At 37.6% G+C, this 25,483-nt stretch overlaps 1 non-coding gene across 1 annotated transcript; it reads left to right on the top strand.

The window, feature by feature from the left end:
- The first annotated feature begins 2,146 nt into the window (after positions 1–2,146).
- LOC132496559 (small nucleolar RNA SNORA57) lies at positions 2,147–2,295 on the top strand. The gene has a single exon (XR_009533454.1). It is a non-coding gene; the product is annotated as a small nucleolar RNA SNORA57 (small nucleolar RNA).
- The last annotated feature ends 23,188 nt before the right edge of the window (positions 2,296–25,483 follow it).

Here is a 25,483-nt window from a genome sequence, read left to right as displayed (position 1 = left end):
CATACTAGCTGTGTGAAGACCAGTGAGTGAGTGAAAAGTAATAACATCTGCTAAAGTGAGTTGACCATGACACATAGTTGCTGTATTTGAAATTCCAGATGTTGGCAAAAGTCATCAGAGTGAAAGGGGAGCAACTTAATCAAGCAAATGTTGTCAAATACATTTACTTTCTACCTTTCTGGGGGTCAGATAACTGAGAAAACCATACAGAAACAGGATGGGCTTATCTTAGATTCAAGAGGTGTGGATTGAGAGGAATGGATTGCTGGCCCTCTCATTTGCACAACGTTTGTTTTTCTGTGGGAAGCAGACACCAATTACTGACCCAGTGCATTTTGTAAGCTCTTGTCTCCCAGCAACGGAGAAAATTCACATGTAGGGGAATGCTTATGTTGTAGCCTGAAGGCAGTTTTGCAGATTTGAAGAATGAGCCTGGAAGAAAATCATAAAGAAAAGCATTATGGGGGATGTAAAGGAAAGAAGCACAATTTCAAGGGGATGGTGAGTGAGAGAGTTAAGAACTAAAGAAAAACAAAGGTAGAGGCAGCTCATTCCCAGAGTCAGTCCCTGGAGAGGACACATCCACGGTCAGCATTCACATCGGGGGACCCCAGATGCCCCAAGAGAGCCCTGCTGGGATGTCTCATAGGGAGCTTCCCTTTCATACACCAGGGGGAACTGAAATGCTTGTAACTACTCTTAAGTGACAGAAAAATTTAAAACAGAGAAACAAACAGTGACAGGGACAAACCTTATATAGAATACAGGCTGGAGGTGGTTGGACATGGTTTCTAAACAAGATCACCTAATTATGTGACACTGTTATGTTTGTTTGCATTGTGTTTGCCACTGGAGTTCAGTGTGATCTGGTCTTTGTTGTCTTTCTTGCTGTGGTCACCCAAGGGCCATATCAGTGAAGGCAGTGGCAGAGGGCTGCCTTAACTGTGGAGAGATGTCAGAGACTAAAGGCAAGATCCTGTAGCTGGTCAATGCCTAAATGTTGATTTTTCCATCCCTTGCCACAATGTTATTAAAGGAAATTGCAGTTTGCCTTAAAAAAGGTTTGAATCAGGTCTTTTTTTTTTTTTTTCTTGATTGGTGTGCTTAATTTTTTGAAACCACAGATATGTTGTGAATCTGATTAAAATTATGAGCCCCAATAAAATAAATATTCTCATCAATACACATTTCTGCAAAAAAAAAAATAATGGTATTCACTGACCTCTAAACCTACATATGAACAACAGGTAAGAATCTGCCTTGGAAGGAAGCTGTGGGTGAAAAGGACATGAGAAGTAACCACTTCAAAGACCTGGAAAGGTAAAGAAATCTTATTGCTGATTCCAAGCCTGGGAGACACATTTTGTGAACTGGGGGCTTTAAGTTGGAGACATGGGGGCCACCTAGTATGACACAGCTGGTCATTCTCATGTTCTGTCTCTGGAACATTCAAACTAGCAAGTAGTGGAACTTGAATAAAATGTTTCAAATTCTATTCAATTTTCTATGCAATTCATGTAAAACTAAACCAAAATTGTACACCATGTAAAGGAAAGAGGGGCTGGGGAGGATCTGTTGCCTGGATTTAATCTAAATAAAGAAGATGACATATTTAAAAAAATAGATTTGATATGACATCGTAACAAATGTGCTTAGGAAGAATACAGTTAAAAACATGGATATTTTTCAAACAATGGAAACAAACCATAAGCAGTCTCCCCCTTATCCCAGGGTAACCATGAGACAGCACCAGATGGGGACATTTGGCAAAAGACCTGAGCAGTTTGCTTCCAAAGTGTCAAAGTGATGAAAATTAAGGAAAGTCTGGAAGACTGTGCAGTTGGAGGAGACGGAAGAGACATGAATGCTCAAAGCAACCTGTGTCTTGGGAGGGATCCTGGAGCAGGAAAAGGACTTCAGGGGGAAAACTGTGAGATCCGAATAAAGTCTGTCATTTATGTAATAGTATTTGTTTAATATCTGAGTTTTGATGAATAAACGTCCATTGTGTAAGATATTAACACAAAGGGAAACTGGATGAAAGGCATATTTAAACACTCTGTACTTTCTTTGCAACTCTTCTGTAAAACCATAATAATATTTCAAACTAAAAGTTAAAATAACTGTCTTTAAAACACAGAACAACCCTCCTTTTCTTGGCGGGGATCGGGCGTGCGGTCCCGGTCCGCGTAATGTACGGAGGTAGAGGGAAAGGGCTCCGGCCCCCTCGGCGTCATGTCTTCGGTACCGGCGGCTTCCATTCCGCGGGTTCTATCCTCAAGCGCCGGGACACAGGGAAAAAAAAAAAAAAAAAAAAAAAAAAAAAAAAAAAAAAAACACAGAACATTTTTCAAACTCAGTTATTGTAGAAGAAATTCAAGTTAAAATTACCTTGAGATATTTGTCATCTATTAACTGGCAAAAATGCAAAAGTATGACAGCATATACTTAGCCTATGTATAAAATGTAGGTATCATATATTCCTGGTAGGAATGTAAAATTATACATCTCCATTAAGAAGAAATTGGAAATATCTGGAAAAAAATGGCATACACATTTACCTCTGAGTTTATCAATCCTATTCCTAGAAATTATAATGAGGCATATGGGGCAGAAATGTTTCCATTGCAACTATGTTTATAATAGCAAAAATTGGAAACACATAAAATATCCATAAATACAAAGGCTGTTGTGTGAATAGATCCACACTGTGGTATACTGTGCATCTGTAAGAAGGATACGAAGGCCCTCTGATGTGAGTTCATCACTAGAAGATTTTGTTACATTAATGCAGTGGTTAAGAATCTGCCTGTCAATACAGGGGACATGGGTTCAAGCCCTGGTCTGGGAAGATCCCACAGGCCATGGAGCAATTAAGCCTGTGTGCCACACCTACTGAGCCCATGTGCCACAACTACTGAAGCCTACATGCTTAGAGCCCGTGCTCTGCAACAAGAGAAGCCACCGCAATGAGAAGCCCACGCACTGCAAGGAAGAGTAGCCCCCGCTAGCCGCAACTTGAGAAAGCCCGCACGAAGCAATGAAGACCCAATGCAACAACAACAAAAAAAAAAGAATAGAAATTTGTATACAGCATCACCTTCTCTAACTCCGGAGTCGACAGAGGATGGGGGTAAAAGGGCAGAGGAGAGCATGTATTTTCAACTCTGGAAATAAAAGATATAAGTTATAAAGTAGTAAGTCAAGTTTTAGGAAGAAAAAGGTAGAATGGACCCGGGTGAAAGTGTGACTTTTCTGAAAATATTTTGCTACACAGTGTTGACTTCAAGATTCTTTAATTTTTACATATCTGAAAAGTAAAATTTTAAAAGAAAATCAAAGAAATCATTAAATATTAGAAACATGCTGAAACTAATAAATTCAACAGCATATTTATGTGGTGACAATTACAAAGATAAATGACATTTGAAGATAACATTTTGACTATATATCCTTGGTAGAATATAGTCCAGGGCTGCAAGAATTCCAAGCTTCAATTAATAGATTTATTGGTAATATTAATATCTTATTTAAAACTATTTTATCCACATGGTAAAAAAATGCAAATAATCGATATTGTTAGCAATTATTGTTAGCAATCCATATTTTTAGTGTAAGGGAGAAGAGAAAACACCATAAAAGTGATGCAATTAAGTAAAACTTATATTTGTAACATTTGAATTAAAAATATCAATATAGCCTCATGCTTTTTCTTTTAAAATATATACAATCTAGCTCTGTCTACTAAAAAAATTATGAGAGCCATTACAACCCCATGGGAAAATCATACCTAGTGCCTAGTTGGTGGTCTCTAAATAGCAAAATAAGCTACAAGGATATATTGTACAACACAGGGAATATAGGCCAATATCTTATCATAACTTTAAAAGGAATATAACCTTTGAAAATTATGAATCACTCTATTTTACACCTGACATATAATATTGTACAGCAACTATACTTTGACAAAAACAACAAAGTTCTACAAAGAAACCTCACATTTCAAATAAAACATAATAAAGTAACCAAGAGCCTTGGAGGAATGGTCGACTCCAGGCCTGAGGCAGAAGCTCTGTGAGATGAGCTGAGATCCCTGTGCCTTGCCACTGGACACTACAGTGGGTTTAAAATACGTCCACAGGATTCTGTGACAATCCTCCTTGATTCCCTCCCTCCAGAGTGTGGCCTGGACTTACTGGATAATTTAAAGCAGAAGTGTGTGGGGATGTGACTTTGGAGAAGAAGTCATGAAGCCACAGTGCTTTCCTCCTTGCTCACGTTCTGTTTTGGATTCTTCATTCTGGGAAAAGGAAGCTGCCGTGTTATGAGAGAACCCACACAGGGTCCACATGAGCTGAGGTGAGCTGAGGCCTTCTGCCAAGAGCCAGCACTGAGCTGAGTCCTTGTCCAAGAGTCACGTGACTGAACTTTCTTGGAGAAAGATCCTCCATGCCCAGTCAAGTCCACTGATGACTTCAGCCCTGGGCCACGACTTGACCACAACCTCATGAGAGACTTGAGCCCAAAGCTTCAGTGCTTCTGTCAGATACCCAACCCTCAGAAATTGTGTGAGATAGTCAGTGCTTGCTGTTTTAAGATGCTACGTTTTGGGGTATTTTGCTACACAGCAATAGATTACAAATGCAGATATAATTGGAAGCAACTAAGGCACATTCCCTCACTCATAGAAGGAAAGATCAAGCATTTGGTTTACTATTCAGGTATGAATTTTGACTTCTGGGTAGTTGAAGACCTAGTTGATAAAGGAAAGTTTCTTTTTACAGAAGCATTCTGCTTAATACATAAGGAAAAAAAGAAAGCATTGGAAAGTCTTATCAGCTTTAAGGTAATAACTGATTTAAGTCATCATTAAAACAGATGGCAACATTAGATTAGATGGGAACATTTTCAATGGCGAGAGGTTGCTCACCAAATGAACCCACTGATTAGTCTTAGCACAATATCTACATGCAATGTGGGGTGTATATTTTATTCTTGTTCTAAGCAACCAACAGAGAAAACCATTTTAGAAAAAATCAGGGAAATCTGAATATAGTATGGGATGATACCAAAGGCATTCCCTTCGTATATGTAGTCACTACTTGTTATGGATCTTTTTCAAATATTATTGCTGAGACATTTCTCCCCCCCTTGGGCCAGACCTCTACCTGGTTCTTCTCCCAATTACCAGGATGTCTGGGCTGCAGACCAAAACTCACTTATTTGCATTGCTACACATACCAGCCAAGGCATTAATTTGGGCTCAATATTTACATATTCCATATATTCTGTATATTCCAGAGGCCTACTAGAACATGGAATAGGGGATAAATAAAATAAAATAAGACACACAGGTTTTTCTGCTTTATTGTTTCATTCCTCTTAGTAAGCAGTGAAACCACGAGTTAACACATGGATAAGAAATGTGTAAGTGAACAAACACAAACTATGGAAACTCAAAGTGGACCAACCAAAAAAGAAAAACTATATGCTGTCTACAAGAGACCCACTTTACATAAAATGACACAAGTAAGATAAAAGTAATATCTTGGAGGAAGATATATGGTGCTAACTATGATAAACAGAAAGAGAAGAAGCTATATTAATATCAGACAAAGCAAACTTCAGAAAAAAAATAACCATGGGTAAAGAAGTACATTACATAATGATAGAGACAATCTTCTAAGAAGACTTAATAATCTTAACAAAAGAACAGAACAATACATGAGGTGAAACTGATAGAGCTGAAGGGAGAAATGGACAAATTCACTATGAAATTTGGAGATTTAACAGCCCTATTTCAATAAGTGATACTGCAACCAGGCAGAGTATCAGTGGGTATACAAGCGACATGAACAGCACTGTCAGGCAACATGGTGGGATTGACATTTATAGAATACTTCAGGAAAGAGCAGAATACACATTCTTTTCAAGCCCACACGAGGCATTCATCAAGATAGAACATATCCTGGAACATAAAACACATCTTAACACATTTTAAAATATAGGAATTTTACAAAGTACGTTATTGCACCATAATGGAATTAAACTAAAAATCAGTAACAGAAAATAGCTGCAAAATCCCCAAATAGTTGGAAATTAAACAATGTACTTCTAAATAAGTAATGAGTCCCAGAAAAGTCACACGGGAAAGTAAAACAGATTTTCAACTAAATTAAAGTGAAAACACAACTTATCAAAATTTGTGAATACTGCAGAAGCTGTGCATAGAAGGAAGTTTGTAACATTAATGCATTTTTGGAAAAGAAGAAACATCTAAAATTATAGTCTAACCTCCCAGGAAAATAAATAAAGGAGGGCAAATTAAACTTGAAAGCAAGCAGAAGAAATGAAATAATACAATTTACAGTGGAAATCAATAGAACTAATAAGCAAGTTCAGGGCTTAGGATCGAAGGTCAATATACAAAAGTTAATTGTTTTCTGTAAAACAGAAGTGAATAATTAGAATTTAAAATTAAACAGAACACAATATAATTTATAATAGTATCCAAAATGACAAGCAGAAATTTAACAATATATGTGCAGGATTTGTTTGCATAAAAATGGAAGACAAAGATGAAAGGAGTCAAAAAAGATCTACATAAACAGTGAGATTTCATATGTATGGATTAGAAAACTCAGTGCTGTTGAGATATCAAGTCCACCCACCTTGTTTCATAACTTCAATGAAACCCCAGTCAAAATCCCAGAAAGTTATTTTGTAGATATCAGAAAAGTTATTTTAAATTTCTGTGATAAGGCAAAGGACTTAGAATAGCCAAAATATAATGAAGAACAACAATGTTGCAGGACTCACTATCCATTGCAAGGTTTACCATAAAGCTACAGTGATTAAGACCGTGTGGTATTGGTGAAAGAATAGACAAATCAATAAATGGAACAGAAGAGAGAGTCCAGAAATAGACCTGCAATAGAGTCAACAGATTTTTAACAAAAGTGCAACCCAATTCAGCGAACAAAAGACAATCTTTGCTGGAAAATTTGAACATCCATATGCCAATAAATGAACGCAGAAATAGACTTTTCACCTTACACAAAAATTAACTATGGATCATAAACATAAAAATAAATGCAAAACTGTAACACTTACAATAGAAAACACTGGGAAAAATTTATATGATCTAGGGTTTGGAAATTAGTTTTTAGATATAACACCAAAAACATGATCAATAAGAGAAAAAATCGCCAAGTTTAACTTAATTGAAATTAAAAACATTTTCTTTGTGAAAACACTGTTTTGAGAATGAAAAGACAAGATGGAGACTAGGAAAAAGTATTTGTAAACCACATGGTCTGATGATAAAGTACTTGTAGCCCAAATATACAAATAACTCTTAAAACTCAACCTAAAGAGAACAAGCAAATTTTTTTGAAAAAAACCCGAACAGACACATCAGAAAAGAAGATAAACAGATGGCAAAAGGCATATAAATAGTTTCTCAAAATTATTTGCCATTAAGGAATTTGAAATTAACACAATAGTGAGACAGCACTATATACCTATTACAATGGCTAAAATCTGTAAAACTGTTGCTATCAATTTTCTGTGAGGACGCAGACCAACAGAAGCTCCTATTTATTGCTGGTAGAAATGTAAAATGAACAAGCACTTCTGAAAATAGTTTATCTGTTCTTACAAAGCTAAACAGAGTCTTACCATGAAGTCCAGGAATCATACTCCTAGGTATTTATTCAACAGTTTGAAAGATTATGTTCATACAAAATCCTGCACATAAATATTCCATTCATAATCCCACCAAACTATAAGAAATCAAAATGCCTTTCAATAGGCATGAGGATAAACAAAACATGGTAATCCCAAAATTGAATACTAAACAGCTGTAGACAGGACTGATCTATCAACCCACTCAAAACCATGGATGAATATTAAAAGCTTATTTTTGAGTGAAAGAAGCCAGTCTGAAAAGAAGCCAGTCTGAAAAGGCTACATACTATATGATTCCAAATCATATAGTATCAAAATATAGTCAGTGAAAAGATCAGTAAACTAACTCTACTTCGATTTTTTAAAATGGTTTAAAAAAATAAGATACAATTCTAAAAAAAAAAAAATCAACGGTTGCCACTGGACAACAGATAAAGCACATGGGATGTTTTATTGGAATGAAATGATTCTGTATCTTATTGGTGGACACATGAAACTATGTATTTATCAAAACTCTTAGAAATAAATAAGAGGAATGGTAAAAACTAATTATATATATATATATATATATATATATATATTTATATATATATATATATATATTCCAGCCTCCATTAGCTGAATTCCAGCTTTTGTCACACATTTGATCTTCGTTGGCCCTTAGAACCATTTCATGAGAGGAGTGTAATTATTCCCCTATATAAAACATTTAAGAGATCAGGAGATCCAGGAGGTAAAGCAGAATTTGAAAAATAATATCACTGCATCACAGATGTATGAAATAACATTGGAGGTAAGGGAGAGGTGTTGACCTAGGTAACCATGGAAATGAGTGGAGTCTGAAGACCAAACACAACAAAGAACTGCACAAAATCACTATTACCTAGTTGATAAGAATGTTTCTGACAGGAGTCTGGGTTAGCAATTCTGATACTCTTATCAATGTGTAAAGGAATTAAACAGTTACATAAATAGATAGCAGATGGTTGGGGCCAGGTTGCTCACTGTTGAAGTGGGAGTTACAGATCAGCAAGGGGAGGAGGCCAGAATGAGCCATGTGGTGGTGGATTGATTTGGAGTCATTTGTATAAACTCATGTTTAGCTTAATATGGATACAGCTGGTTACATACGAAAATATTTACAGATCTGTGTCAGTTGCACTGTTAGCTGAAAAAGACTAAAATCAACTAGATCCCAGTAGTGAGGAGCAGCACAGCACCCAGGTCTTGGATTCTAATCCCACTGTCCAATAGAAGGAAGCAGGACTCCTGGGAGAAATGCTGATTCTACAACTGGGACAGGAAACATAGGAGATGAGCCCGGAGCATCCTGTACTACCTTAGGATAAACAAGTGTTCAAAAAAAATGGTCATGGGAATATATTGCAGAGACACAGGAAACAACTGAAAGCTCCTAGTAGTAAAAGCTGGACAATTATAACACAAAGTGTAAAGTAAGTATCAATGGGTCCGCATTCATATAACTCAGTCACTGAGTGCATAAATAGTGAGAGAGAATAAACACATCTCCCATGCAGAAGAATTCCGAATAATTGATGTAAGTGTTTCACCCTCAACACTTCACTCTTTAGGTGTGAGCTGCACATTGTGACTTTCTTCCAAAGGTTACAAAATGAGAAAGGGGGAAACTGTACAGTGGAGAAATCTGACCAATGCCATCTCAGCCAGGAGGTCAAGGTTACCAGGTTACCATCCACTTTGCTAATTCATGCTGCTAGCATGTCCTCTTGACAGGATGTGGTGAGAATGACAGTTTACCTCCACTGTCTCTGGTAAAACCAGTAACTCTAATCTAATCATGAGAAACATATCAGACAAATCCATTTGAGAGAGAGTCTACAGCACTCCTGAGCAATACTCCTCAAACTGTCATGGTTGTCAAAAATAAGAAGCTTCTGAGAAATTGCCCAAGAGGAGCCTAGGAAGACATAGAGAGTAAATGCAATATGGCATCCTCGATGAGATCTTGGGACATATAAAAGATATTGGGTAAAAACTAAGGAAATCTGGATAAAGTATTGGATTGAGCTAATAATATTAATGTTGGTTCATTAATTGTGACAAATGTGGATAATAATATAAGACGTCAATACTGAGGGACACGAGGTCTAGTTATATGGGAATGTTTTTGCTATCTTCTCAACTTTTCTAAAACCTAAAGCATTTAAAAATTCATTTATTACAAAATCAATGAAGGAAATCACAAAAGAAAATATTGATAGATTTGACTGAATAATACTGGAATCATGGGGGCATAAAATACATAATAAATGGAATTAAAATATACATAACTGAGGAAAAGTACATGGACAAATATGGTAGCATTTTGTCTTAAAATTATCAAAGTTATTTTAAAATTATTATGAGATTAAAGAGCTACTACATGAATTGAGACAAAGTTTCTGAAAATAAATATAAAAATATAAATTAAAATGTTCATCATATTCATATAGTTGCCTAAGCCAGTTTATGTTAAAGTGTCTGACTAAAGTTTTTGACATACTATGATTGTTTCATATTAAAAGATGCTTGTTGGGTCTTCCCTGATGGCACAGTGGCTAAGAATCTGCCTGCTAATGCAGGGTACATGGGTTCGAGCTCTGGTCCAGGAAGATCCCACATGCCGCGGAGCAACTAAGCCCATGTGTCACAACTACTGAGCTTGTGCTCTAGAGCCCATGAGCCATAACTACTGAAGCCCACGCACCTAGAGCCCATGCTCCGCAACAAGAGGAGCCACCACAATGAGAAGCCGACACACTACAATGAAGAGTAACCCCTGCTCGGCACAACTGGAGAAAGCCCACTCACAGAAAGGAAGACCCAATGCAGCCAAAAATAAAAATAAAAATAAATAAATAAATAAATAAATAAATAAGATGTTTGTTGAAGCATTATTTTTAATGATGAAATCTTGGGAGACCATCTAAAAATAGGAAATATTTTAGGAAATTTTACTAAATCTATGTGATACTGTATTTTACTCATTAAATAGCCTACACACATTTCTGCATAATGAAGGAAAATGTTCAAAGTCCAAAATGGTTATAATCAAATCTCAAGATATTTAAATAATCCCAAATATGTAAAAAAGAGTGAAATATTTATTATTTTATCATGGTATCTCTTAGGAGGTTTGAATTTTGAGTGATGACTATTTTCTTATTTATAATTTGTTGATTTGCAACTAGTTATCATGTACTATTTTGTAATGGGAAACAATGTACTGAAAATAAATAATCTGTACTCACTGAGTTGAAATATATCCATAGGCCAGCCTCTATGAATAATAGATTTTGTCGATGAAATTTTCAACAGAATCTTTTTCCTAAAATGACTTATTTTTCTCCTGAAAGATCAGATGTCCTGCCAGATACAGAATGAATGGTGAACTGCAAAAGCCCCACCCCAGGTCCACCAAATCAGAGCTCTGAAGGAAGGAAGGATTTCTCCTGGTGTCTCTCTGCTCTTCCCATGAGTGTCTCATTATCTTTTTTAACCAGAGCTCTCCTGGGCCCCAAGTGGGTTCATTCTCAAACCTACAAACTCTATAATCAACCCTGCATCTGGGACAGAATTTTTTTTTTTTTTTTTTTTTTTTTTGCGGTATGCGGGCCTCTCACTGTTGTGGCCTCCCCCGTTGCGGAGCACAGGCTCCGGACGCGCAGGCTCCGGACGCGCAGGCTCAGCGGCCATGGCTCACGGGCCCAGCCGCTCCGCGGCATATGGGATCCTCCCAGACCGGGGCACGAACCCGTATCCCCTGCATCGGCAGGCGGACTCTCAACCACTTGCGCCACCAGGGAGGCCCTGGGACAGAATTTTAAAGTAAGTTTAAAAAAATAGTAAAGACAATATTGGTGATACCATGAAATTGGAAAGGTCCCCAAGATTAGAAAAGATGGTGACCTTTGACCTGGCCTTCAAGGGAAAATACAGTTGGGATGCTGGTTGGGGGAAATGAGTGTGAAGGATGAGGTTGTTTCATTTTTTAGGATATACACAAGTCTTGGGTGCCCATTTATTCGAAGACAAATTATTCAGAACATCCTGCATCCAAGGCTTTCTGCTGGCACTGGGAGTTATAACAATACCCAAGACAGACCATGTGCACCTGCCCTTAGAGGACCTGACTCAAATGTATAAGATAGGCCAAAAAATGTATAGTAATAAATAGAAAAATGTCAAGATGGAATAAATTGTAAAAGGTTATAATATGTTACAAATTCAAAGTAAAGAGCTAGAGGAAACAGAGGATTTGAAAGTAAAGGAAAAAGTAATAACTGAGGGAAGAGTTCACCAGAGAAGGTTTGGTAAGTAGGAGGCTACTCAATGTTTAGCTCTCTCTCTGAGAGGGAGAAAAACTCTGATTTGCAGCATTTGTCAATTTCCATGGCATAAATATCCCATGACACCTCAAAGCATAGATCACTGTAAAATGCACAAAATAACTTGGAGGTGATGAATGATGAGAGTTTATTATTATTGCTTTTAATTGATCTAATTGTCAGTTTATATAACTGAATTTTTAAGGATGACTGTGTTTACAGCTGGATGATAAAACTTTGAAAAATGTAGTAATCAGCTCTCCTGAGGTGGTACAAGCCAACTCAGACACAACACAGACACGTAATGCATATGTGTCAATTGCATTGCCTACTTTGGAATAACTAGACCTGAGTATACTAAATAAATAAATAAAAAATAAAAATAAAAAGAAGAGGGGTCTGGAGAAGATAGAATAGGAAATTTGGCTAGGGTCAAGTTGAACATCTTGAATATCAGTCTCAGGAGGATGAGCCCAGTTCTGCAGCTCCTGGGGAGCCACTGCAGGTGTCTGTGTGTGTACATCTGTGCTTTAAGCAATAGCGACATAGATGCTAAAATTATGGGTTAACATTTACAGTGAATTAGAATAGGGCAACTTTGGAGGAAGGGAAATCAACTAGGAACCTTCATCGCTCTTCAGAGAAGAAGACGCAAAGCAGAAATGAGGTTGGCCAGCAGTCGCAGGCCATGAGAATCACTGCTCTGTGCTCTGCAATCAGCCCTGGGCATTGACAAACATTGAAGTAAAACACTTAAAGAAAAGTGCAATTCTCCAAGTGTAAAAGCCACCAGAGCTGAAGAGAAAAGGTGAAACTAGGGCTATAGGGAATCTACACAGTGAAATAAAACATTCCTGGACTAGTATGCTGCTCCTTTTATTTTCAGATTCCTTTTAGGATACGTTTAATCTGTTCATCTCAATGCTGTTGGCGAGTTAGCATTAAAAAGGGGGGAGGAGCTGTTTAAACTTCACTATGTCTAGCAACTCATCAGGGTAATTTTTAATATGGTTTCTAACTCCAGGATTCATAGGAAAGGAGGAAAGTTGTGTAACTTTATTAAAAGACTCTTTTATAACTTTATAAAAGTAAGGACTAGCTCCATTTTTCTATGTGGCTCCGCTAATGAATGAATGTTCTCTCTCCAGAAGTCAGAATAGAGTCACCAATTTTCAGCCTTCTGGGTTTGAACTGTAATTAAAATGCAAATGTGTTAGCTTAATATAATAGCTGGAAGAAATCTGAAAGATCAATCTCATTGAACCATTTTATTTCATAGATGAAAACTCTGAGACAGAGTGGTTGGTGACATTCAGCTGATGAATGGAGACAGCACAGAGCAGACAGAGGCCTGTGAGGAGGAACCCAGAGGTCCCTGCGCTCAGCTAGGACAGGCAGGCTGGGCAGAACCTGTCCCCCAGTGTACATCCAAGTGGGTGTCAGGGGGCTGCTGGGCGCGAGGATCCCAAGTAAGACCTGTTCACTGGCACAGTCGACGTCATAGTTGCTATTATGATTGTTGCTACCGTTGTCTTGAGAAGAAATATCTTTGAAAACATTACTTTGTTAATATTTCTGAACTGAATATAAACTTTATCCAGAAAGACCTCATATAATGTTATGGATTAAATGGCTATCAAAGTTTGTGATTCATTTCAGCATTCTGGACCCCAGTTACCTATAAAATGAGGAGAATAGTAGCCTTCGTGGGGTTAATCTGATGATTATACTGGATCATGTACATAAACTGCAGACCGCTGTGCCTGACATAGCTACTCACCACATGCACTTGGAAATTCAACAGAGGATGCCGAATTGTGTGGCTTCCCAATGACAGCTAAGGGTTGATGGTGATTATCCGTAATTACACCTGCAGACTCAGCAAAGCTCAGGGTTGTTTGAGAACTTAAGAACCATCAGATCTCAACCCCCAAATTTTATCAATGAAAAATTTTTTTTCTGGGAGTGGTTAAGTGCCTCACCTAAGGACCCTCAGTGAGGGCAACCCTCACGGGGCCATCCCCAAGGGCACAGGAGAAGCGCCTTCTCAGTCACACTCAGGTCCCTTCCAGAAACATCCTCACAGCAGATTATCTGGGGTATCGGCGCTTAGCTCTCTTTAATAGAGACTCATGTTAATATCAGACTGAGAACAATTGAGAACTTTCTAGAGTCACCGCATGACCTGACTCCTGTGTACTCAGTTTCATTTGGTCATGACTCAGTGTTTAACCTGAAAATTTCCCCACTTTATCCCCGGTTTTACTCCTCAGATTTGAGCCTATACCATCTCATTTTGTTCATCTCGGTCTCTAGTCATTTACAGTGTACTGAAACTCACCCCTGATAATCTGGGATTTTTTTTAACTCTTTGAAGATAGGTTGAATTGTATCCTCCATGCTTTAAGCCAAATAAGGGAATTATTGTATATTTGGAATTTAATTAAATTTTATAAACCTTGAGCATCTGTGAATGCCAGGCACGAGGTCTGTTGCTAGAGATATATTGATAGTAAGAAGTGCTCTTTTCACCAAGAATATTCACTCCAATGGGGAGAGGGTGGAACAGAAAGCAAACAAGCACGACAGCTCAGTCATTTCTAGGAAGGCACACAAAATGCATAGAAAACACAGAGCACTTAACAATGAGAGAACATGATTTATTAAGGGACCTGAAGTCCATCTGAGGAAGCGAAGGCTGTGAATCATGAAAATATTCTTGTCTTGTTTTTTGTTTGTTTTTGGTTTTAGTCATGCTTAACTGCTTAGCTAAGTTTGGCTTAATCCAAAAGCAATAAGAAACATTGAACGTTTTTGATAAGGAAAGTGGCATGATTGAATGGTTACATAGGACACTATGGAATTCAGGTCTGAGAGCAGATTCTAGAAATTGGAGTATCAATCATGGACCTATGAGAACAGTTCCAGGGAGAAATGACAAAGGTCTATTCGACAGGGAGACATAAAGTAAGTCAGCCAATAAATATCATTGTGCAATTCCGAGTTAAAATGTAACATTAACTAATATGCCTCATTTTCATAAAATTATCATTTATCAAGGGGTTGGAGATACTGTAATTCCTCTGATTTCTAATATTTTTCTCTCCACTATTAGGAGCCTAGTGGTAAGTTCACTTTTGCAAGGCACACAGCTTCACCAAGGACAGGAGTCTACCTTGATCCATGATGTTAAATGTCCAGCCAACCATAAGATGACAAGAGGCAGTGTGCACTTCAATGAGGTTAAAGGGACAGAATTTACCAGGACAGCCCTCCACATCAGAGAAATCCTCAGAATTCGCATTCAAAAGATCCAAATGTGTGACAGCTATAGCCTTCCTAAACAGTTGTATCATCTTCAAATTAGGGTTCAGCCAAATGCTCTATCTAGTTTTTGAGATTGCTAATAAAATGCCATAAAGATGTAAGTAACTTGCAAACAATGCATCCTGTAAATTCAGTAAATGCTACACAAATACCTAAAAGTGGGCAGTACTGATAGGCCTTCTAGAATCACTACCTTCTTCAGGAAAGACACTGGTGAGTTCCCAGGTTTTTTCCTTACTGAATTTTTTTCTCTGTACCGCCTTCAATGTTCACTCTGCTGGCTAGTTTTTCTTCTTCTCACCTGCTGATTTTGTTCTCAGAGAGTGATGTGTGTGAAAAACAACTTGATGGCATTTTTCCCCTTGGGGAGAGTCTGGCACACAAGCGAATAGAAGTTTCTGTTTCAATTCCTAATATGTATTTGAAGAAATGGTGGAGAAAGTTAAAAAGAAATAGTAACAGAAAAACTTTTTCCAGCAAAGACAAGATAGAGCCTGCTGTAATTGAAAAGTGCTGGTCTGAGGGTCATGTGTATGGACTCAGCCAGGATCTCAGGAACATTTCCATGCAAAGCCTGCCAGGAGCTCTGTTTATTCTGTGGACAGGACAGGGTCAAGGGGAGGCCTGGAGCAAAGAGACAGTGTCAGCTCTGGGAGGTCACTGAGCTTCCAGGGACCTGTTAAGTCATAGAAGGCCCAGTGTGTGTGAGGGTGGGGTGGGGAGGGGCTGGTGAGAGAAAGGGGAAGAGAGAAGGGGAGGGGGAGAGAGGTAGAGAGGGGGAGAAAGAAGGGGAGAGAGGGGGAGAGTGGGAAAGGGGGAGGGGGGAGAGAGTGGGAGGTGGAACAGATTCAGTAGAGGAGAAATCCATGGACAGGGAATTAATATTCCAAACACTAAGGCTGGGGCTTCCTAATGGGTTTCTCTCACAGAAGGTAAATGCAGGTACCTGCTCCATCCTTGGGTCACACTGAAATAATGCAGAAGAGGCTACAAATGCTGTGGAATTCAAGCCACTTAAGCACAAGCATGGTCTTCTGGTCACCAGATGCTTTGAAAGCACAATTTAGAATCAGGCACAAACCGGCTGGTGGAGCTGTGAAGTAAATACAGTTAGGATCAACTTTGGGGTCTTCATTTCTTTGGTGGACAATCATTGCTTCCTTCTACTCAATCCGATTCTTCACAACTCCACATAACCCAAGACGTACTACCTCATTTTAAATGTGTTAGTGGCTTTCGTCCATCTGAACAAAAATAAAAATTCCTTTCCTTGATCCTCAAGGTCTTCTATGTCTGGTGCATGCCCGGGAGTGAAACGGCCACCAACCCCATACCTACGCATGAACTGTTAATCAAGTTGGTCAAAGCATCTCCATCTCCGTGGGGGAGGTGAAGCTGTAGCTGGTCTTGCTGGTGGATTCGGATTTTGAGTGGAAAGATCAGAAATGACAATCCCAGAGGCTCAACCTGAAAAGACTTGAAAAGCCTGGTCTTGTTCAGTGGACTGCCAGATCAATCCCCCTGATGGGGAGAGGGAAGTTGAGGAGAGATAATTCTAGAGAGTAACAGTGCTTTCGGAAAGTTGGATTTAACTATCGAGTTTGGGCTCATTTTTGTACAAAATAAATGTGCTTGGAGAGAGTGGACTCTATAATGGTGAAGGTTAATCATGGAGCAGTAGGAAGGATAGATGAAAGAGAAAGCTAATGAAAACAGAGATATTTGGGGAGCTTATTGAACATATAACAAGAAGTGTAGAGTAATGGAGATATATTATTTGCATTTAAAAGACCAAATTATTTGCATTTAAAAGACCTTGGTTCAAGCCTCAACCATGTGGCTTGGCAATTAGCTTAATTAAATATACAATGGAAACATTTTCCTCCCAGATTTATGAAAGTATTTTGGAAATGTGTGAACATGTTTTATAAAATGTCAAGAATTATTAATAAGGAAGTGGTGATATTCTTTCATTCAATGGACCAAACTAGTAGGCTTTTGAACCTGTTTTTTTTTTTTAGATTTTCCAATATTTCTTTAAAGGACTGAACTCCTATCATTTTTTCCAGCATTTTTCATAAGCAAAGGCTGCTTCTGTGTGCCTTCATGATCTGTGTTTATTCGTTGTCCCTGCTGGTGTTTAAATATTCTTACCCCCTATATGACAAACCTGCTTTTCATCTTTTGAACACACAATTATGATGCTGTGTTAAGATAATTTCCTGTGTACAGAGTGTTTATTAAGAAATCCCAAGCATCTGAACATTTTCAGCACAGACCAAATATCCTTGTTTTGGCTTAATGAAATTAGTCCAGCATGCTCTTGTAACCTACTTCCTGGTGTTATCAGGTTATCTGTAAAGCGGCTCCCTTACAGATTTCGATGAGTCCTGACCTTGAATTCCCCAAGAGACTGCAGGGAAATACTTCTACATTATTGCCTGAAGCTAATTTATTCATTACATTAAGTAAGGTCCACTCGGTCATCCATCCACTCTCCATGGACCTCTCCATCCTCTTCCTTCATAATCAGACTTTGGACTCCATGCTAGCTGATGACCATTCAAGTCCTTGACTTTGGTGCATGAATATGGATCAACTTTAGCTATTCTTGCTCTCCTACCACTCTCCCAGCCAATAACTCACCAACATTATGTTGTTTCTTTCTTCAAAACCATTCCAAAAAGTTCTTTTCCATTCATGTCACTATCTGAGTTTTGCAGACATTTACAATTTATTGAAGAGAATAATGATTTGTCCTAGTATATATCATCACTGCCTTCAAGTGTTGACAAGGACTTTGGCATTTGATCTTCACGATCACTCTAAGGTTGAGAATATATTATCATTAAACCTATTTCACAGATAAGGGATTCGAGACCCAGAAATTTGAGAAATTTGCTGATAGTTCAGAATCTCTGGCTTCAGAAAATGTGTCTTTCCACAAACCACTAGGAAAAAATGAACTTATATGCTCTTTTTTGTTTTACTTTTCAACTCGAATTTTCTTTTAATATAATGGATTTTATTTAATTTTTAATTGGAGAATACAAGGATCAGAGTCAATGTCATACTACATCTCAGTAGATCTCTTGTTTCAGAATCACTCAGATTTGACAATGCTGGAGACCTTGGACATCTCCTGGCTCAGTCTTCTGACCACTGAAGGAATGCTGTCTGCAAAGAGGGAAAAGTCCATTCCTCCCTCCTCTGTTTGAATGTCCCTAGCTTGGGGAAAACCATTAATCCCTTTACAGTGGGACTCATCCAATGTAGAATGGCTCCGTTTCCTTGTGCTTCCTTTCTCAGGTGTGACAAAGAACACATGAACATTTTCTGTTACATGCCAGTATTTTGAAGTCATGTAACAGAAATAGAAAAGTGTTTTCCTAACAAATATTCCTTGGTTAGATGGCTTACTGCAATCAGTTGACAAGTTCAACATTCAAAAAGAATGAATTGTGGGCATCCTGAGGTTGACTGAAGCTATGATTTCAAGGTAAGCTCTTGAGTTTCTCATCAGGCAGCAACAAGAAAAGGCTTTTCAAAGGAAAAATGTATTCTATGGTTGAAGGACTTCCATACTTACTGAATTAAGATGATTATTACAATATTGTATGGTTTCTTAATAACTTAGTGTTAAAAGATTGCACTATTGAAGAAAATGGGTGCTTCTTAGACACTAGAGGTGTATTTCCCACCTATAGTTTTCATTTTGAAAAGCATATGGACCTCACAAGCCCCCACTGAGAAGAGGCAGTGAGCTTGTCAGGAAGTTAGAGTCTGTGAAAAATCTTATTATCACACTCAGGCTGATACAGAGAACTGGGAAGATGACTCAGCTTTGCCACAGTCTTACAGAGTTAAATTCAGGGCTTTGCTGTATACAGTATACCATGTAGTTGTCTTCCTTTTATCTAGGAAACATCACTAATTCTATTGTTACTCCCAGTTTCATAACACAAATGGTGCTGTTACTAGTGGATGTTGTATCACACATTATACATGAATGGGGACCCACAGGTACATGTAGGTAATGTCCAGAAAACTATTCTAAATAGCTCTCCCAGAGACATACTACATCAATCCAATCCTAAAGATACATAAGGGTGATTAAAGACATCAGCAACCAAGTAAAGCTAATGCAACTGACCACATGCTCCCTGGCCTTGTAACACCCCAACATTCACAGTGAGGAGTGGTCCAAGCCCACGTTGGGCTCAGCCTGCACCCAGGCCCTGGGATCATTTTCAATACCACTTTATTAAGGAAATGGATGTGACTCACTTTATTTTTCTTCACATGGACAATAAATTATGTATATTATTACATATCACAATTAAGTTTAAAAAAAGAGCATCCATCATTTACTTAGCAAATATTATGCCTCAGGTATTGAATTAGGTAATGTGAATTTATTTTTTTGTTTATTTAACCATCACGATAGTCCTATGCTATCCATATGCTTTTATATATGGAGTGGATATAGAGTTGAAATCACAAATTTATTGATACAACACAAATTTGTTTCCTTCAACTCATTTAGAAACTAACTATAAACCCTCACCTTGATAGTTTGGTGACAAAGTCAATTTTAAATACTGTTGATATCATTTTTCTTCCCTAGGGTCACATAATAATCCCTATAGCTTAGGTAATATTATACTAGGAAGGTAGAGGGAAAATACATGATTTTCAGGACATCATGGTCATCTTACTGTGTAAAATATACTGAAGAAGTATGAAGGAAGTGGTCCTTACAGAAGTATGGGCAGGGCAAAGGAAGCAAGCGAGAGATGGAGAGGCACTCAGAGATCATCAGGAGAGGGGAGCACCAAGCATCCTGTGGGCCTGTCTCTTCCTGGAGGTAAGTCAACGAAATATGATCCAAGTCTCCAAATTCACTGAACAAAAGAAATTTTGCCCCTCCTAGGCTTATGAAAACATCACCACCACCAGTAAAAACACATACACAAAATCAAAATACCAAATTCCCTCTCATTTCATCCAGGTTCAATGAACGTAAATCCTTCAATCAGAATCTTTAGAAAACAAATGAGGTACAGTCTATTTCTCTGGACTCCATTTCTTCTTTAGGTCCTGCTGCCCAAATGTCCCCCAGTGCAGTAAGCAAGAGGACCATGGCTGAAGGGAAGGTGAAGTACAGGTAGAAGAAATACAGAGTGATATATTAAGTTATCCATGAGGCACGTTCAGAATTGTGATTTTTATGAAAGATATTAAGAAAAGAAAGTTGTGTGTCATTAACTGAAGAAGAATTCATTAAGGTCATACTGGGTGATTGATCCTCAGAATATATTGTTATTATTATTTTTTTAACATCCTTATTGGAGTATAATTGCTTTACAATGGTGTGTTAGTTTCTGCTGTATAACAAAGTGAATCAGCTCTACATACATCCTCATATCCCCTCCCTCTTGCATCTCCCTCCCACGCCCATTATCCCTGTATATATGACCATGTCACTCTCTCACTTCGTCCCAGCTTACCCTTCCTATCCCTGTGTCCCAAGTCCAATCTCTACATCTGCGTCTTTATTCCTGTTCTGTCCCTAGGTTCTTCAGAAACTTTTTTATTTATTTTTTTAGATTCCATATATATATATGTTAGAATACGGTATTTGTTTTTCTCTTGCTGATTTACTTCACTCTGAATGACAGACTCTTGGTCCATCCACCTCGTTACAAATAACTAAATTTCATTTCTTTGTATGGCTGGATAATATTCCATTGTATATATCTGCCACACCTTCTTTACCCATTCACCTGTCAATGGACACTTAGATTGATTCCATGTCCAGGCTATTGTAAATAAAGCTGCAATGAACACTGTGGTACATGACTCTTTCTGAATCATGGTTTTCTCAGGGTACATGCCCAGTAGTGGGATTGCTGGGTCATATGATAGTTCTAGTTTTAGTTTTTAAGGAACCTCCATACTGTTCTCCATAGTGGCTGTATCCATTTACATTCTCACCAACAGTGCAAGAGGGATCCCTTTTCACCACGCCCTGTCCAACATTTATTGTTTGTAGATTTTTTTTTTTTTTTTTTTTTTTTTTTTGCGGTACGCAGGCCTCTCACTGTTGTGGCCTCTCCCGTTGTGGAGCACAGGCTCCAGAAGCACACGCTCAGCAGCCATGGCTCACATGTCCAGCTGCTCCACAGCATGGGGGATCTTCCTGGATTGGAGCATGAACCCGTGTCCGCTGCATCGGCAGGCAGACTCTCAACCACTGCACCACCAGGGAAGCCCTGTTTGTAGATTTTTTGATGATGGCCATTCTGACAGATGTGAGGTGATTGTAGTTTTGATTTGCATTTCAATAATGATTAGTGATGTTGAGCATCCTTTCATGTGTTTGTTGGCAGTCTGTACAACTTCTTTGGAGAAATGTCTATTTAGGTCTTCTGTCCATTTTTGGATTGGGTTGTTTGTTTTTTGGATATTGAGTTGCATGAGCTGCTTGTAAATTTTGGAGTTAAGTCATTCGTCACTTGCTTCATTTGTAAATATTTTCTCTCATTCTGAGGGTTGTCTTTTTGTCTTGTTTATGTTTTCCTTTGCTGTGCAAAAGCTTTTAAGTTTCATTAGGTCCCATTTGTTTATTTTTGTTTTTATTTCCTTTTCTCTAGGAGGTGGGGCAAAAAGGATCTTGCTGTGATTTATGTTATAGAGTGTTCTGCCTATGTTTTCCTTTAAGAGTTTTATAGTGTCTGGACTTACATTTAGGTCTTTAATCCATTTTGAGTTTATTTTTGTATATGGTGTTAGGGAGTGTTCTAAATTCAGTCTTTTGCATGTAGCTGTCCAATTTTCCCACACCATTTATTGAAGAGGCTGTCTTTTCTCCATTGTATATTCTTGCCCCCTTTGTCAAAGATATGGTGACCATATGTGCATGGGTTTATCTCTGGACTTTCTATCCTGTTTCATTGTTCTATATTTCTGTTTTAGTGCCAGTACCATACTGTCTTCATTACTGTAGCTTTGTAGTATTGTCTGAAATCCAGGAGCTTAATCCAGCTCCGTTTTTCTTTCTCAAGATTGTTTTGGCTATTCAGTGTCTTTTGTTATTCCACAAAAATTGTGAAATTTTTTGTTCTATTTCTGTGAAAAATGCCAGTGGTAGTTTGATAGGGATTGCATTGAATCTGTAGAATGCTTTGAGTAGTATAGCCATTTTCACAATGTTGATTCTTCCAATCAAAGTACATGGTATATCTATCCATCTGTTTGTACCATCTTTAATTCCTTTCATCAGTGTCTCATAGTTTTCTGCCTACAGGTCTTTTATCTCCTTAGGTAGGTTTATTCCTAAGTATTTTATTTTTTTGTTGCAATGGTAAATGGAAGTGTTTCCTTGATTTCTCTTGCAGATTTTTCATCATTAGTGTATAGGAATGCAAGAGATTTATGTGCTTTAATTTTGTATCCTGCTAGTTTACCAAATTCATTGATTAGTTCTAGTAGTACTCTGGTAACCTATTTAGGATTCTCTATGTATAGTATCATGTCATCTGCAAACACTGAGAGCTTTACTTCTTTTTTTCCGATTTGGATTTTGTTGAGGATTTTTGCATCTGTGTTAATCAGTGATATTGGCCTGTAGTTTTCTTTCTTTGTGACATCTTTGTCCAGTGTTGGTATCAGGGTGCTGATGGCCTTGTAGAATGAGTTTGGGAGTGTTCCTCCCTCTGTTATATTTTGGAAGGGCTTGAGAAGGATAAGCGTTAGTTCTTCTCTAAATGTTTGATAGAATTATCCTGTGAAGCCACCTGGTACTGGGCTTTTGTTTGTTGGAAGATTTTTAACCATAGTCTCAATTTCAGTGCTTGTGATTGGTCTGTTTATATTTTCTATTTCTTCCTGATTCAGTCTCAGAAGGTTGTGCTTTTCTAAGAATTTGTCCATTTCTTCCAGTTTGTCCATTTTTTGACATATAGTTGTTTGCAATAATCTCTCACGATCCTTTGCATTTCTGCAATGTCAGTTGTTACTTCTCATTTTTCATTTCTAATTCTATTGATTAAAGTCTTGTCCCTTTTTTTCTTGGTGAGTCTTGCTAATGGTTTATCAATTTTGTTTAACTTCTCAAAGAACGAGTTTTTAGTTTTGTTGATCTTTGCTATTGTTTCCTTCACTTCTTTTTCATTTATTTCTGACCTGATCTTTATGGTTTCTTTCCTTCTACTAACTTTGGGGTTTTTTTTGTTGTTCTTCTTCTTCTTTCTCTAATTGCTTTAGGTGTAAGTTTAGGTTGTTTATTTGAGATGTTTCTTGTTTCTTGAGGTACAATTCTATTGCTATAACCTTCCATCTTAGAACTGCTTTTGCTGCATCCCATAGGTTTTGTGTTATCGTGTTTTCATTGTCAGTTGTTTCTATGTATTTTTTGACTTCCTTTTTGATTTTTCCAGTGATCTCTTGGTTCTTTAGTAGTGTCTTGTTTAGCATCCATGTGTTTGTATTTTTCACAGATTTTTTTCCTGTAATTGATATCTAGTCTCATAGCGTTGTGGTTGGAAAAGGTACTTGATATGATTTCAATTTTCTTAAGTTTAACAAGGCTTGATCTGTGACCCAAGATATGATCTATCTTGGAGAGTGTTCCATGAACACTTGAGAAGAAAGTGTTTTCTGTTGTTTTTGGATGGAATGTCCTATAGATATCAATTAAGTTCATCTTGTTTGATATATCATTTAAAGACTGTGTTTCCTTATTTATTTTCATTTTGGATGGTTTGTCCATTGCTGAAAGTGGGGTGTTAAAGTTCCCTATTATCACTGTGTTACTGTTGACTTCCACTTTTATGGCTGTTAGCATTTGCCTTATGTATTGAGGTGCTCCTATGTTGGGTGCATCAATATTTATAATTGTTATATCTTCTTTTTGGATGGAGCCCTTGATCATTATGTAGTGTCCTTTTTTGTCTCTTGTAGCAGTCTTTATTTTAAAGTCTATTTGTCTGATGTGAGAATTGCTACTCCAGCTTTCTTTTGATTTCCATTTGCATGGAATATCTTTTTCCATCCCCTTACTTTCAGTCTATATGTGTCCTTAGGTCTGAAGTGGGTCTCTAGCAGACAGCATATATATGGTGCTGTATCCATTCCACCAGTCTATGTCTTTTCATTGGAGCATTTAATTCATTTACATTTAAGGTAGTTATCAATATGTATGTTCCTATTACCATTTTCTTAATTGTTTTGTGTTGATTATAGTAGGTCTTTTCCTTCTCTTGTGTTTCCTGCCTAGAGAAGTTCCTTTAGCCTTTGTTGTTGAGCTGGTTTGGTGGTGCTGAATTCTCTTAGGCTTTGCTTGTCTTTAAAATTTTAATTTCTCTGTTGAATTTGAATGATTTCCTTGCTGGGTAGAGTTACCTTGGTTGTAGGTTTTTCCTTTTCATCACTTTAAATGTGTCTTGCCACTTCCTTCTGGCTTGCAGAGTTTCTGCTGAAAGATCAGCTGTTAAACTTATGGGGATTCCCTTGTAAGCAATTTACTGTTTTTCCCTTGTTGCTTTTAATGTTCTTTGTTTGTATTTAATTTTTTATAGCTTGATTAATATGTGTCTTGGAGTATTTCTCCTTGGATTTATCCTATATGGGACTCTCTGTGCTTCCTGGACTTGATTGACTGTTTCCTTTTCCATACAAGGGAAGTTTTCAACTATAAGCTCTTCCAATATTTTCTCAGTCTTTTTTTTTTTCTATTCTTCTTCTGGGACCCCTATAACTTGAATATTGGTGCATTTAATGTTGTCCCAGAGGTCTCTGAGACTGTCCTCAATTCTTTTCATTATTTTTTCTTTATTCTGCTTTGCTGTAGTTATTTCCACTATTTTATTTTCCAGGTCACTTATCCATTCTTCTGCCTCAGTTATTCTGCTATTGATTCCTTCTAGGGAATATTTAATTTCATTAATTGTGTTGTTCATCATTGTTTGTTTGGTCTTTAGTTCTTTAGGTCCTTGTTAAAAGCTTCTTGTATTTTCTCAATTCTATTTCCAAGTTTTAGATCATCTTTATTATCATTATCCTGAATTCTTTCTCAGGTAGATGCCTATTTCCTCTGCATTTGTTTGGTCTGGTGG

Source organism: Mesoplodon densirostris, chromosome 9 (genome assembly GCF_025265405.1).
Source record: "Mesoplodon densirostris isolate mMesDen1 chromosome 9, mMesDen1 primary haplotype, whole genome shotgun sequence".
Taxonomy (NCBI): Eukaryota; Metazoa; Chordata; class Mammalia; order Artiodactyla; family Ziphiidae; genus Mesoplodon; species Mesoplodon densirostris.
The sequence above is the reverse complement of the archived record's forward strand: the minus strand, read 5'-3'. Positions and strand labels throughout refer to the sequence as shown.